The sequence below is a fragment of the Diorhabda sublineata genome, chromosome 4 (genome assembly GCF_026230105.1).
Source record: "Diorhabda sublineata isolate icDioSubl1.1 chromosome 4, icDioSubl1.1, whole genome shotgun sequence".
In the NCBI taxonomy this organism is placed as follows: domain Eukaryota; kingdom Metazoa; phylum Arthropoda; class Insecta; order Coleoptera; family Chrysomelidae; genus Diorhabda; species Diorhabda sublineata.
The window spans coordinates 9,016,835-9,033,625 of NC_079477.1; positions in this window are offsets into that span (position 1 = coordinate 9,016,835).

The following is a 16,791-nucleotide window of genomic DNA, read 5'->3' on the forward strand; positions in this document are numbered from 1 at the left end:
ATATTTTGACTCCAATGGGCTGGCTCAATGATTCTTTTCGTTCATTCGTCTTGATGTCAAATTGTTTTCCCTCTTTGTTGTTCGAAATTGAGTCTCATATCCAAGTACATTTCTAGGTATTTAGCACTGTCTTCTTGTAGTACTTTTTGGTATTGTTTAATGATTATTGGGAATGTATTCTTTTGATGATGGGGGATCAATTTTTGTAACATCAAGTTTACTTCTCGTAAAAGCAGTTTTTCAAATAGTTTGGAAGTAACATTGAATAGACTTATTGGGAAATACAATGTGATGTAGGTTGAGTCCTCAGTAGATTGATTTATCATTATTATACACTATTTCTGTCAATATCCAAATTATAGATAGATGTCAGTATGAATACAGTACAACATCATAAATCTGGAATCGCTAGGAAAAGATTGGTTCCGAATTTTATATTTTTCCGTATTTTCGAACATTTGAATGCATTTATGCTGGCGCCATCTATCGCACTAACGAGAAATCATATCGTATTACATAATGTAAACAGAGGGAAAGGTATGCATAAAATATAATAAAATCGCGTTTAATACTGCACACAAAAACATGTATAAAATAATAATAATAAAAAAATTAAATACTTGAGAACATATTCTTTCTGCTATCTATATGTATGGTGTCGCCATCTAGTGTCAAATACAGAAGCTAAAACGAACGAATTAGTCCGGATTTACGATGTTCAGCTGTATTCCTTTTTGGCAATTCTTCCAGAATGTTGATAATCATAACCTAATTTTCTTAGATTCAGTCGGTTTATCTCCTCTTTTATTTCTTTCACATTTTTGTCAGATTCTTCCATTATAACAAATCTTTCTAACCGCTTGTTAACAAAAATGGAGAATTTTCTTTTTTGCATAGGTGAAAAATGGACTTAGACTTTGAATAACATTTAGATGATTTATATTCTATAAACAAGACCAAGTATGCGGCCTGCGTATGCCTTTCCAATTCATAACTGAATGTCAGACAAACCACGCCAGAGCATATCTTGTAATTGCTATTAATCCATAATAGTTCATCTACCTCAACAAATTATGTTCACAATAAAACTTCCTTCATAGATAACGTCATCTCTGGAAAACTTCATCATTTTTTCAGTAAAAAGATCTCTGATAACCAAAATCTATTTAGAGTAGAGTAAAGAGCACTTGATGGTCAAGGATTAGTGTCACTGCTCACAAAATGATGATAAATGATACTTCAAAATCATCAAAGAAATGAAAGAGGAGTTGACTTCTCAAATAAACCTCAAGCATCTCACAATCAAAGTACTTTATCGGAACACTTGACATATCACTGCAAGAACAATACAAAAAAGTATAGGTTTGGAATTCCAATAACTTAGCAGAACGAATTAGGAACTAGCTTCAATTGGGATAAAAGATCAGTAAAACAGATAATGGGTTGAAATGAAATGTATCTAATTCTAACAAGCTTATTTCAACCGAATCAAATTTAAAAACTGTTCAATTTTACTGGTGTTTTTTTATTGATGGATACATTTATCTTTAAAAAAATGTTGTTTTAATGAATTGTATCTACTAATCAATTTAGATAAATGTCACTTGAATTATTTTGATTTTTGCAAATTAAAGACATAAATAATTAATGGCGGCTGTACACTTTCGCCGAGCGCTTTAACCCTACCCTAAAGATCTTAATGAGACGGTGTCAATGGGGTAATTATTCGTTTGATATCGTTTTTTATAATGTGATAAAATTGAAAAAAACAGGTTTTTAGGGTTAATCCTTCCTCATTTGTACTCTAATTGAAGATCTTGATGAGGGGGTGTCAATGGGGTGTGTATTTGTTTGATATCGTATTTCATAGCAAGAAAAATGCAAAAAACGTGTTTTTTTGGTTTTTATTCTACTTTCTTTGTACTCCAATGTAATGTATTGCTAAAGGGGTATCAATGGGGTGATAATTTTTTCAATATCGTCTTTTATAACGTGGAAAAATGGAAAAACCATGTTTTATGGTTTTAAGTTTACCTTGTTCGTACTCTGATGAGAAGTCTTGATGAGTGGGTGTCAATGTGATGACTAATTGCTTAATTTCGTCTTTTATACCGCGGAAAAATAGGAAAAACGTGTTTTTTTGCTTTCAACCCTACCTTGTTTCTACTCTAATGAAAGGTCTTGATAAAAGGAGGATAATGGAGTGTGTATTTGTTTGATATCGTATTTCATAACACGAAAAATGAAAAAATCATGTTTTTTTGGTTTTTACTCTACCTTGTTTGTACTCTAATGTAAGGTATTGCTGAGGGGGTATCAATGGGGTGTTTATTTGTTTAATATCGTATTTTATAACGTGGAAAAATGGAAAAAAAACGTGTTTTTTGGTTTTAAATACGTACTCTGATGAGAAGTCTTGATGAGTGGGTGTGTTAATGGGGTGATTAATTGTTTAATTTCTTCATTTATATCGGGGGAAATGTGTTTTTTGAGGTTCCAACCCTACCTTGTTCGTACTCTAATGAAAGGTCTTCAGAAGTGGGTTTCAATGGGGCGATTATTTGTTCGATATCGTTTTTCATAACACATAAAATGGAAAAAAACGTTTTTTTTTTTGGTTGAAACACATTAGAAGTAGTTATGCGCGTTAAATTTTTATTTATATGTTCATACGTAACATAAAAATATTTGTTTATAGCTTGTTGACATTTTGCACCAAATTTTGAATTTTTCGTAGGTGTCCCTTAAAGTGTCCTTTGTTTGACCTCAGTTGATCCGCATGGATTTTAGTCTATTCCGATATCCTAACCCAAGCATCATGTAATTTTTTTATCTCTATGACTTGAATCCCACAGTACGGATTCTGTTTGATATATTTCTAGACTTTTATTCACTTTTATTAAACTTGAACTTTTATATACGTATACTTCGTGCAGCTGCTACTTGTACTCTGAAGCGTAGGAGACTGTACATTAATGTCATCGATTCTCCTCGCGAGAAATCCCGAGACCCTTTGACTCGGAAACGAAAAACCGACTTTCGCACTCGGCTTGTCTCCGGGTGTCTCGCAGAGAGTGTACAGCCGCCATAGTGAAACCATTTTAGTGAACTTAACACTAAATATAAGTCACCTTTTTCTTTATGACTACTTCTACTCCATGCTAGAAGCGCACACAACTTGAATAGCTTCTGATGACACATATCTGGCGACAAAGTTTGTAGATCTCACGATAATTTTGAACAAATTCTGAACATTGAATTTACAGTTCTATATTACGTCAAACAGCACAATCCAAAATGAAACATTAAACATAATTCAGTTGGTTGTTCAAACCTTACAGTTCATTTCATAATATCAAATAATTTATAACATTGTGAGTTATGACCTACATCTTCGCCCGTTGAATAATAAACTAATAAAGAAATTGTTATAACAGAACTTGTTTTTACAATAGTCAATCATCTTTAGGAATTAGAAAATAACATCCATTATTTCCAAAGGTATCTAATAATAATCATACATCATATTCAACATCACGTATTACGTGCTGAATAAGATCTTGGCGTGGGCGTGAAATGTTAGAATCAAAGAAGAAAAGAGAAAATGAAGAGGAAAGCCGAGAATTTCAAGAGTTATTAGAGTTAAGTAGCCTTGTCGGTGGCAAACAAGTAGTGTCGCATCATGTCAAAGGTCTCGTCAATGTAGTTGCCATTATAAAACAATCTTTACACACTTTGTCGGTTCTCTTTTTAATATCAACAGTGGCGTTCTCTTATTCATCATTATAATACTTAATAGAAGTTTACTTAGCACTACTTTCCTCGAATATTAATGGTATAAACCGACGCGTTCGCCAAATTTTTAAAATTGTATGCTATTCGAGTATATAATTGTGAGATGAACAACATTTCTCTAGAATTATTTATTTAACAGTTCAAAATTTGGACGACATCAATCAATAACACGATTAAAGTAAAAAGAATTGATGAATTTCCAGAACGCTATGTTCTTATTAAACTTCATACATAAATATTATTAATAATTTCGTTGAAAATTTTCTACAAACACTAAAGTTTGCGAATCCATCTGCTCAAGTTCAAGTCAAATGTTACATATTTTTCATTGCTACAAATTGAATTGAGCTTATTTTCCATAATGTATACGATCAATTAACATAATGTATCTTTACGTTCAATAACGCTAAAATTCAGTGTTTGATCAAATGCGTTTATCCATTTAAATTTGATTGTCAAAAACCTTTACCAAGCATACTGTAAAAAAGAAGCTGCTGAAAATGTGGAGAATATTATATTACGAAACAAAACCTATTTTTTTTATTATCTTTTCAAATTATATGGTTGGATTTATTAAATCAGTTATGTTTGTTGTACGCCTCTGTCGGGTGTCACTCACGTCTTTCCCCTCTTTTTTTCTAAATCTCACTTCTTAACACCCCACGTTGTGCGCGTTGTCCTCTGCGAGTAGCTCACTATACCTCACCACCCCGAACCTTCTCTCTCCGTCTTTTTCATCTCTCTATCTCTTCACTGTATTCTGACACCACTGATTATTCTTCAAAGACTTACCGCTCATGTTTGTTATGGTGATCAGTAGTCACAGCTCCGGTTAGAGATACTTCCGGGTAAAGCGCCCGGAGGAGTCCTTTAAGGATTTTCTTTAAGGATCTCTGGTGATATATGTGTTAGTAATTTTGAATGTTTCGACCGTGTAATGTTATTTTTTTCATTGGTAGACATGACACTGTATGTGCTTGTTCTCGTGTGATTTTTTAAATATTTTATTCAATAATGTGATCCTTGAAGGATGACTATTAATTGTAATATTCGGATATTGTTTACAGTCTTTGTTGTTTTTTCTTCTTGGTAAGTTAATTTTCTATCATTTTCAGATACTTATTTGAACGAATGGCCTAAATGTATTTTTTTGTCATAAATATAACAAAAACTACATTAACATATTCAGTAATGAAATGCTTATTAGATCCGATTCTCTTCCACTAAACTTGTATTATAAATATATAGAGCCCCATCTACTAATATACTATGTTATTCTTATCGTAATTGTAGAAAATGGGTTTAATGTTGTGAGAAAATATGAAAAATTCATTAAGAAATGATGGTAATTACTCTAAAGAATCTTAGCTACTGCATTCCATATCCATTGAAACTAGAATACATTGTAAATATAAGGATTAAATTATTGTATCATTTATATCGTTTGTTTTGTTGAAAAAATTATATACATTTCAATGAAGATTGATATTCATAGAATCATTTGAAACATAGAGAGTAACAGGAAACAGAAATCACAAAAGTATACGGACAATAATCAATTATGTTGTTTTTTTACCTTTTCTATAAATTATTTCACATTTTTAAAAATATTGAGAAGAACCGGAGTAAATATTTACCTAATATTCAAGTGATACTCCAAGTGGTTGTTGTTTATCAGCTTAAAAAATGTTTCCATATATTATACTTTTCACATTTTCAGAAATGTGATTAGAAATATTATTATTATTATTATTATTATTATTATTAATATTATTATTATTATTATCTAATAGTGATCATTCTTTTCTTGTAACTTCCAACTTATTAAAGCATTCAATGTAGTTGAGGAATCTCATATAATTTGGATTATATGATGCTTGCTAAAAAATTAGAAATAACGAAATTAATCATAGATACAGGTCAACAATGTGTCTTGCAAAAATTTTTTAAAAAGTTTTTATATCAAAATGAATCGTTTCGGTAAAGCTTCATATTTAGAAAAGAGGATAAATACGTTGAAATGCAAACAAAAATGCGTTCGGAATAAGTTTCCAGCATTATGTGAATAGCAAAAATATGAGTTTGTTGAAGAAGAATTCGAAAGACTACTTGAACATAAAGCAAACCAATAGCACAAATTTTAAAAATAGAGTGGAAATAATTTAGGATACCAGCGCAAAGCTTTTTTTGATATTGATAGAAAAGTAGACTCATTTAAGGACATAGTTTTTGAGTACTCATGTACAGCCAAAAAACAGAGCTACAAGCACTTTCGGCGTGATAAAATACAATTTTGCAGCTCCCTCAACTGAGTGAAAATATATCTTACATTGATCTCGTGTAGCGTGGATGCATCAAAATATCCAAATCGATCTCCGTCAAATTTGGACGAATCACAAAAAATATGTACAGTGTTATCGAGATGTGAGACAATCCCTTTTCTATTGATCAAATCTGACTATTTTTTTCGATCACTAACTTCCATCAGTTATTTCAAGTACATAGTGGAATTGATAATCTCGCCAAATTCGAGCAGAACACTGGGAGCAATACATTTATAATTCCACCTAATACTAAATATTACAATCTTTGACGTCGATAGGAGCTTCCCAAGTGTATGTGAAACTTGTTCAGGCTTTAACATTTTTTGCACATTATTGCTACAGATGATGTCAATCAAAGCAACACCGAATATCAAAACGACTCGATTGTCTTTAACTTCAAATTTAGATTGGAATGACAGAAATTTCATAGGAAAAAGTTGCAATAGTTTATAACTAACTCAATAAGTGGAGACGTCTAGACACGCAATATTCGGATTGATATCAAGAAGGTTAAGGTTAACTACTCATTATACTCATTCTAATCACTCTTCTGATTTTAGCAACTTACAAGAAGTCATTTAAATTATTGGTCATCCTTCAAGTGAGTCACACCTAAAGCATAGTGATGAATTAATTTCAATACTTTTACGTTCAATATCAATAAAGAATATGTTATTCATTATATAATCGTAACGTAAACCACTCGAGCAATCGTAAAATCGATTACTTTGCGATTAATGAGCATTACGTCGAGTTACGAGCAAAAAATAACGATAAGTTCTCATTTTATAATAACTGATAATACCCGATACTTTAAAAATGAGTTGTTTTGGAGATTTATTAAATAAAGATAAAAGATAAAACAGAAAAAAGTTATAAATCAAATAAAGCAATTTTCACTGAAATTATAGCACCTGTTGTGAAATATTGTACTTCGATGTACGAAACGGTAATGGAGAGAATTATGAAGAAAATATGGTTATAAAGATGTGGAAGGTTACGATACAACAAGAAGAATATATGTCGAAATTAAAATAAAAATTACAGGACAAAAGAATGGTTTGTGCCTCAGCATACTCAGATTATACTGAGAGATAGAATAGGATAGAAATAGGAAGATTACAAATTTTCAAAATGAGAAAGAAGATAATAAATTACCATTTGATTATTTACTACTCAACCATAATGAAATAAGCTGTTGTGAAACTCCTAAATAAACATTCGATGAATCGAAGCAAGAAGATTAATATTGTAATAGATTACCAGTAAATCAAACATAATTTCCAATTGAAGTATATTGAAGAACATGTGATTGCAATTCAATCGAACCAAAACATAATGAATAAAATCTAATTTTTCACAAGCTAAAGAAAAAATATTAGCTGAGAAAATGTTGTTTCTACCACTTTATATTCATATAAAATTGATATTGACTTGATTAAACGTTTGTTAGAAACAGTTTACCCAATGTACCATTCAATGTTGAACTCAACAAAGAGGAATCCAGCACGTTACTTAAACAATTATTGATGCGTAAGAGCTTTAACTTTGCTAAAAGAGTAAAGATGTGTTCGTTATGTGGCTTATTTTCTGATCATGTAACAATTATTCGAGGGATTAGTATATTCATAGAAACTTAATCACAGTAATTAATAAACACTTTCACCGACTGAAGATATTAATGAGTAAACAGTGGACTAGTAAAGCTTTCCTTGTTGTAGTACACAGTACACATAAAATCAAGATGGCATAAAGATTATGCACAGTAGACTGTCGATAACTGGAAGAGAGTGTTCTTCAAAGATAAAATTTTATGAGATATTCAAATTGTCGTAATATAATATGCTTAAAGAAAGTTTTTGTGTTCATATTATCTCTTGAATGGAGCCATTAGACTGTTGAAAAAATGTTCCGATGATGAGTATGTTAAAAGGCACGTATAAAGTTGTTTATGATTCGTGCGAAATCTACACAATGCAAGGGCTTAAATAAAATTGATAATCAAATCTTGGAGTGAGTCCTACGCAATTAGGAAAATAATAATTAGACATCTTGTAAAATTATATATAATACAACTAGAATTAGATTATGTTATGTTCTTGAAATTGGAAAATACTCCTAAAGCAACCATCCTGAGCTTACCTCGACGAATACAAGTGATTATTAGGTTGAGGCGTTATTCCACGTTATTTGAATTAATTTTATGAATTCCAAACTGTATAGCAGTGAAACCTCACAAGATTCATAACGGAGAAATATCACTTTATTAAACACCTTCAGAGAATATGATTAAACAGAATACCAGGTATTGTGCAGAATGGAGTACAACATCGGAATACATAATTTCTAAATGAACTGAGATAGTGAGCGCTCATGCCAGGATATTCGGTTTGACTGTGATCAAAAGTGGAGAGCTTAGCTTCCCTATACCGTCACAAATAATAGCATTCATCAATTCTCTGAGAGTGCACTGATAACAGTAACAAACATGTCAAGCGTAGCTCTCACAAAGAAGAGTTACGACAGATCATTTAACTGGCAAAATTCATATGGATAGTATAGAGAAAAATCAAATCGAGCCAATGCTTACAATCTGAATTTTCCTTCGTTCTGTATTCCCAATTTTACTCTGAAATTAGTAACACAATCTTTTATAGTGAAAATATAAATCTTCATTTTTTGTTGTGCTATCTTTTAGTGAAATTTCAAAGTCTGATTCAAACGTTCTATAATATTGATAAAAAATTTAATAAGAAACTGCATCCAAACAGCCAAAAAACAAACAGAAAAAGTTAAATGAAGTATGGTGAAAATATAAGTGGTTTACCGTTGAATATAGAAAAGAATTTAATAGATAAAAAATAGGTGAAGTGCTAAGGGTATTCCTTAACCAGACTAAAATGAACATTGCGTGAAGGTCTTAGATCTACGTATACACTTAAACTAGTGCACAATTGCAACGTATTAAGCCTATTCGGAAATCGGTTTCCAGAGCTCTTGGAAAGTAATAGGAATTTGAATTGTTTTTTTCGAAAATTTCTTCTTATTTTTGTTATAATGATTATATAAATATAATTTCTTTAGGAAACAAGCGTCAACGAGTTTATTGAAACTTCAACGTGGTTCAAACAATTCAATGAGTCCCTTCTCAGGATATTTTATTTAGCAGCACTGTGTAAGAATTTCCATTTAAAGCTGGAGAGCCATGCGTGATCTCACGCTGTACACTACTTGCACTTGTCCACTTTAAAGCATGTGTGTGTATAATGTATTCACAACGAGTAGGTGAAGCTCAGGAGAGGGAATGTTATTCGAGAAATAGTCTATCTTCCTTCATTAGTATCAAATATTGGTGGATGAGAATGAAATTCTTGAAATTATGAGCTTTATTTTGTCTGTTCCTGCTTCAATCCTATGTAGATAATTTTTTGCTGCTTCTCCAATTGTTCTATAAGGGCTTAGTTTGTGCAGCTCACCTTTTTTAGCATAACTGTAGCAATCATTCCATTCCACTAAAGTTATTGATCGACAATTTTAACAACAACATCGAAGCATTTGCGTAATTTTCTTGAGTACCCGGTGCTATAGCTGAGAAGAATAACTGCTTCATACCAGAAGCTTTAAATTTTTTGACATTATTCCTTCACTATATTTCTGATATGAGTTTGTTTCCGCTGATTCATTCATCTCTGAAGACTGGATGGACACTTTCAAAAATCTACATCCCCCAACTTCAAATGAGTATTCGGTATTTGTCGCTTAGCTTGAACAGTAGCTATGAAATCTTCAAGGTTGTGGCAGTAAACTGTTGTTTCTTCATATATATATATATACTTGAGAAATAAACTTATTATGCTGCGCATGAATTGTCTTTTCAAATTAGGTTGAATATTTTCTCTATTTTTAGAAGCTACTCGAACAGTGTTAGCTATTGCACAAGTAGTTCTCAGACTGAGATTAAAACATGTTTTTATTTTTTAAAAATCTTCAATACTTGAGTAAATATTGATTGAAAAATTTGTTGTCTTTGGCACTTTTATTTAAATATATTTTCACTGATTTTCTCCTCATCTGAGAAAGTGATATGATTGAATCATCCTTTGTTCTATACCTTTTAAAGTTCAAGTTTCATTTTCAGTTTTTTAAAATTGGTTACGAGTGATGCTTTGGAGCATGTATGTTCGTTTCCTAGTTTAATTGAATTGAAGCATTCACCACACCGCTTTTTAACTGAAGACTGAATCTGACCTACTTTTGAATTCGACAGAAAAATATTCTGTCTTTTATGAAAATTATTAACATAGAAACATATTAACTAGAAACAATTCAAATCCCCCATTATTTTCCAAGAGCTTAGGAAACCGACTGTCTGAATAGGTTTAAAACGTTGCGTTTGTGCTTTAGTTTGAGTGTATACGTAGATCGAAGTCGTTCAAGTTATAATTTTCATTTAAGTCTGGTTAAAGAACACCGTGATTCACAAACTACCCATGAAAGAATTAGATTGTATTACATCCCTATAATATTTATGATTTGATATCTTTCATCAAACATAAATTGAATTTCATTCTTAACCTTTTGTCGAGAAACCAATATGTGATAGGCGGAATCAAAATTTATTACTATTTCAAAATTTGATGCCAATTAAAAATCAATGTTGTCAAAAATAGTTGAAATATAAGTAAGAAAGAGAATTATCTATCTATTGATAAATATAGAATATATTTTATTAATTTAACATAAGTACAATTTTTCGATTTTCCTACATGCATCGATCACTTTATCAATCAATCTCAACTATTGCAAAAACGTCTTACTCAGCTTCCGATTATCCACTTACTTTTCATTAATTCATCAACTGTCCATCACTCGTTAAAGCAATAAACTTTGCTAATTTATTCAACGTTTACCCTTAAAGGTTCACACTACGTCTACAGATGTCTCTTTTTTCACGTGTAGATACCAACCCAAGAAGCATACAAAATGCATAGTGACGATGTCGACTTAATCGATCTTAAGTCGTCACTAAATACAGTCAAAGGGTTAAATTTTATTGGACAGCATCGCCAAAGATTGATCAGCATTTAAGATAAAGGTACACCTGGAACAGGAACGGTTTCAGATATTTTATTTGCTAATACGAAAACAAAATTGATAGAATTTGTAAGTGCTTAAACGCTCTTGGAAGCTTTAGATAATTTATTGATTTTTTTTTGGTAAGACCATTGTTTTAAGAAAACTTTTCTGCATATCATTTGCTATAAATAATGTCTTTATTAATTATAAATAATAGAAACAGTAATTTATAAATTGTAAATATTAGATGACCTCAAAAGTTCGAAGGCCAACACTTATGATATTCATTTAACTCTAAGCTATATCTAACCTTCAAAAGACACGTGTATAAATTTGACAGCTGTGGTACTATTAGTTTGTTAGTTTGAACAAAATGGACAAAAAGTGAATGCCTCAAAGAAGCTGTCACTGACGAGAATATCAAATCAAAAAATGCACAAAATAATTTCGGATACTTATAAACTGAAGCAGATAGAGGTAGCTAAAACCCTAAAGACAATAAATTAACATATTGGACATTTGAAAAAAGAGGAAAGCGCTGTTTCATCAAGACAATGTACTGTCTTAGAAATAAATGAAAACAATGGCAGAAGTGCATGAAATCAGCTTCGATATGCTTCCGCATTCACCGTATTTTCCAGATCTTCCTGTGAGTTTCTCCTATTCCAATAACTCAAGCAAATGCTTCTCTGGATAGAAATTTTGCGTCAATGTCGAGGTAATCGCTACCCTGAAGCCTATTTGTAACTATATCTTATAATAGAATCTATTTTATCAAAAAAAGAACTTGATACCTGATACATCAAATAAAAGCTTTCTCTACTTGAACTCTATATGAACAAAATTATAATTGGTGACAAATTTTTCTTTTTTTGGGCATTTCAAGGCCAGAAAAATTACCAAAATAAGGTTGTGCTACTAACAAGTACCTTAAAATTTCCAGTTTTTCAAAAAAAATTATCATCTCCAATCTGTTTTTATACTCACGTGGATATCAACATGATAATTAGACGATTACGGAAGTCATCGCATTCAATTACTGAAGATAAATCCATGAAATTGCTTTCTAAATCTTCATTTATTCATGTTTATATTTCTTACTTGATACTGTAAGAAATCTTAAAATGAGCAATTTAGTGTGTACTAACTAGAATTTAGTGTGGACAATCCTAAATCAAATAAATAAACTTCGAATAAAACTTCTCTATTTTATATGCAGCAGTCATATTATTTGTTGAAATAAGCAGCTCACTAAAAAGTCATAAGACCGGATCTGATGTTGAAGGTTAAACGTTAACGTTAGGATTGATTGCACTTGGGGTAATTGAAACATCGGTCGATGAATTCTAATCAATTGAAAAATTGAAGTGGATACTGACAAGATGTAAGTGACTCTTTGAATGGACACGTCGCTGGAGGTTAAGACTTTATTTAGAAAGTACTATATTTGCTAAGAAATGAATGATTCACATAGTATATATAATGACAACGTTTTGTTATGATATAAATGGAAAATGAAGGACTATTAGAGAAATAGAACAGTTTTTTGATACAATTCTTGAATAAAAACTATACCATCAATCATTTACAAAATAATTTCATTAACTGGAAAACTATCTTATGATTCAATCCTTCCTTCCTTCCTCTTCTTTCGAAAGCATCGATGGAATAGAGAAAACAAGCAAGTTCATAGAAACAACTGGATCCGTAATAGAAGAAATGTATATATTTTATTACTCAACATATTCTCCTCTCAATTGGATACATTTATTACAGCGAACCTGCAACGCCTCTAAACCTTTCAGAAAAATGTTTCTTCTTGGTCTGCAAATCAGACGTTTTAAACCTTTTTTCAGTTAACGAAAGACATGATAGTCGAACGGAGGTAAATCTGGTGAATAAGGGTGGTGTTCTAGTAATTTAAACCCTATATTACGAATTTTTTACATGGTAACATGAGATTTGCATGCAGGGGCGTTGTCCTGCAAAAAAAACACCTTTGGATAGCTTTGAATAGTAATATCCAGTTATTGTTCTACCCTTATCCAAAAAATCAATCATAATTAATCCATGGCAATCCAAAAAAACTGAAGCAAGAACTTTTCCATCAGATTTTTGGACACGAAACTTCTTAGGTCTTGGAGAACCAAAGTCTCGCCATTCCATCGATTGTTGCTTTGTTTCTGGATCGTAAAAATATACACTAGTCTCATCCATAGTAACAATTCGGTTACAGATCGAACGCGATGCTTCTACCTTTGCACACTTTTGGTCAACATCCAAATATTTGGGGATTTTACAGCAATTTTTGTCATGTCCAAATTGACGTGAACTGTATGATGAACGCGTTCGTATGAAATATTCAGTGCTTCAGATATCCGTTTTAGCCCAATTCGACGGTCTGATAAAATCATGTCATGAACTGCATATATATTTTCGGGGACTGACACAGAAACTGGCCTTCCCGATCAGTCATCATTTCAATTTATTGCGTAACTCTGTTTTAATTTTTTGACATCAAACTTTACACTGACACTTAATAATTTCTTGTGAGTTGCTATGGTAAAGCAATTTTTTGTTCATGCATGGAACTGGTCTAGGCTAACTAGATATCATACATCCTCGTAAAAGGAAAGAGGAAAACCATAAATGCGTTGGTGAAACAGATTGAAAAATGTCGCTGCATCAAAAAGGATAGAGCTCACTCAAGATAGAGAAGTATGGAGAAAGGAATGAAATGTTGACTAATGGAGGTATGAGGATAATAAGATTAGGTATATAACATTCCTTTACTTTGATATTTCCATAGATTGATTAGCCGTGGAAGTATTGGAATACCCGTTAATGAGTTTTCATGACACAGACCAAAATGATTACTATCCATTATATCGAATTCTTAAGAAAACATTGTTTATGAACAATATGTGATCATCTCACATCAATTTCACATTATATAGAAGCAAATAATAATAGACTACATGCATAGGTGTACTAATCAACCACAAATAGCTCTGAAAGAAAAGAAGATATGTTAAGATATGGTTCAGGTTTTGGATAAAGTCCAGCCTCACGAAATCAAACATAAATTTTCATAAAATTAATTGCGAGAACCAAAATTCAGAACTAAGACCACAAGTCAGCAGCATCCTATACAGATTTGATATACCACTAAACTATACAAACTACTATAAGTACATTTGTAGAAGACACATGTGTGCTAGCAATTGGTTAAACTTGATTAAAATAAATTGTATAAATAAATACAATAGTCTAGTGTCAATGGCTTTTAAAAATTATATTTTACCACATTCAAAGACAGCTAAGTATGGGACATGAAGTTACTGCAATACAAAAAGCACATTAAGGGAAAAGTGGAGAGGTGAATCTCAAATATGGAAAATTGTTCTAGATTATAGATAAAAACTCTGAACTCTCCATTCGAATTAAATTGCTGATAATGAAACAAGTTCTAAAGCTTGTGTAAAATCAGAACAATGTATTGGTATTGTTATATAATAAACTGCGACTTCCACTAAAATACAAAGAAAAATATCACTGTACTCGTATTAGAAAGTATACAATCTATAAAGCAAATGTTTAAAGTTTGAAGACGCCACGTTGTTTAGTATTTATTTGGCAACCATCAATAGTAAACGTTTTCAGTGAATTTCTGAATTTACAAAAAATTGGTCATTGTTAAGCGTCAGCCCAACCAATATAAAAGCTGAACTAGATTCTACTCTGAGTGAAACTGCACTTTCGTTATCAATAGTAAAATATAGATTAAACGACCTGCGAAGACCAGCATCGTAGTGGTCAACCCAATGAGGTGACAACTCCAGAAATATTGAGGAAAATCCACAAAACTGTACTGGATGATCATCGGCTGAAAGTGCGCGAACTAGCAGACATAGTAGGCATTTAGAAAAGTGCCTTACATAGCATATTAACTGAAATTTGGACATAATAAAGCTATGCGCAAGTTGGGTGCCACATTTGCTCACAATGGAACAACAACAGCGTTGTAAAAATGTTACCAATATTTGGCAATGTTCAGAAATGAGCCCGAATTTTTGCGCCGTGTTTCAACCATGACCCCAAAAAAGGCAAAGGCCGTCGGATTTTTTTGGATCCGTGTGTGGTTATTTCCATTGACTTGATTGTAAAAGAAATACCACTAACGGCGAGTATTGTGCGAAATGAATTAAAGTTGGAATTGCTACCTCATGCATCCTATTCGCCAGATTTAACCCCGACGGATTATTTTCTGTTCCCAAACTTGAAAAAATGTCTCGGTGGCTGAAGATTTTCCAACAATGAAGAGGTAATATTAGCAGTTAATGGCTATTTAGAGGAGCTTGACGATTCTTATTATAAACAGGGTATCGAACTTATTGAACATCGCTGGGAAAAGTGTATGGAGCTAAAAGAGAGCTAACGTTGAAAAATAAAAATATTTATTTTTGTTTTCTTTGTTGGGCCAGGTACTTCTGGAACCATCCTTGTAAATATTTGGGGGGTACTATGAACTAGAATATTTGATTTCCAATTTTCAAATTTAAACAATTAAAAAGGATCACATTGTATATTCGAGTTATGGTATCTAGAGCTCTCTACCATTTCGTACGATCGTACCATCAGATGACATTCCGGACAGAAGAATGCCAACAAGTAAAATGTGTGGACATTCGTGGGAATATACTGATTCGAATGAAATTCATTGCTCTTGCAAGATTTATTTGGATACTCTTCGTTTTTCATCTTTCCCACTCTCCTTTTCTTCTAGTTTTTATTTTCTTTGTTTAAAAGCGGTTTACCATATCAGAATTTTAATTGGAATAATTTATGTTGAAATAATTAAAACAAATAACATTATGAAAATATTCAAGAGTTTTGTTATGGGATACTAAACATATTGAAAATAATGGAATGATATCGAAAATTCGAGATGAGTTGGAAAAATCAATAAACAAGTACTTCTCAAGCTCCAGGCTTCTCTTTTTAGTATCTTATATAGCTCAAGCAACAGCTATATTAAATTAATAAATAAATTTTATAGAACTTTGGTGTGAATTACAAGATTGCGTGGTTTGCAGATCAAAGACGTCACATGATAAAAACCCGTCGTTTATGTATATTCAATATGAAATTAATAATGTACAGAGGGTGTTCCAGGACTTGATGCAACAAAGTCGGGAATCAGTGAATGAAGTGAAAATACATGTGACATGAAAAAAAGTTTCTCACACTACCTTCGTTTCCGAGTTATAGGCTTTCAATGATGCGAAATCAGAACTTATGTTTGTCATTTAGGAAGTCGGGAGGTGTTCCTTTGTGATAATATAATGCAGAATCTTGGAATGTTATTCCAAGTTCAAGGAAGTGTGTAGAAGTGCAAGGTGCCCACTTCGAATATTTAATATAGTTTTTTTGTTTTGATTTGACTTGAGTTGTAGACTAATCAACTAAATTTTCATTTCAATTTTTTTCTTATGTATGTAACATGATGTTCGACAGTAGTATGCAGTGCAATTAGAAATGGTTGATTGTGCTCAAATACAGTAAGTATCGATAAATAATTACAATTTATAATGAT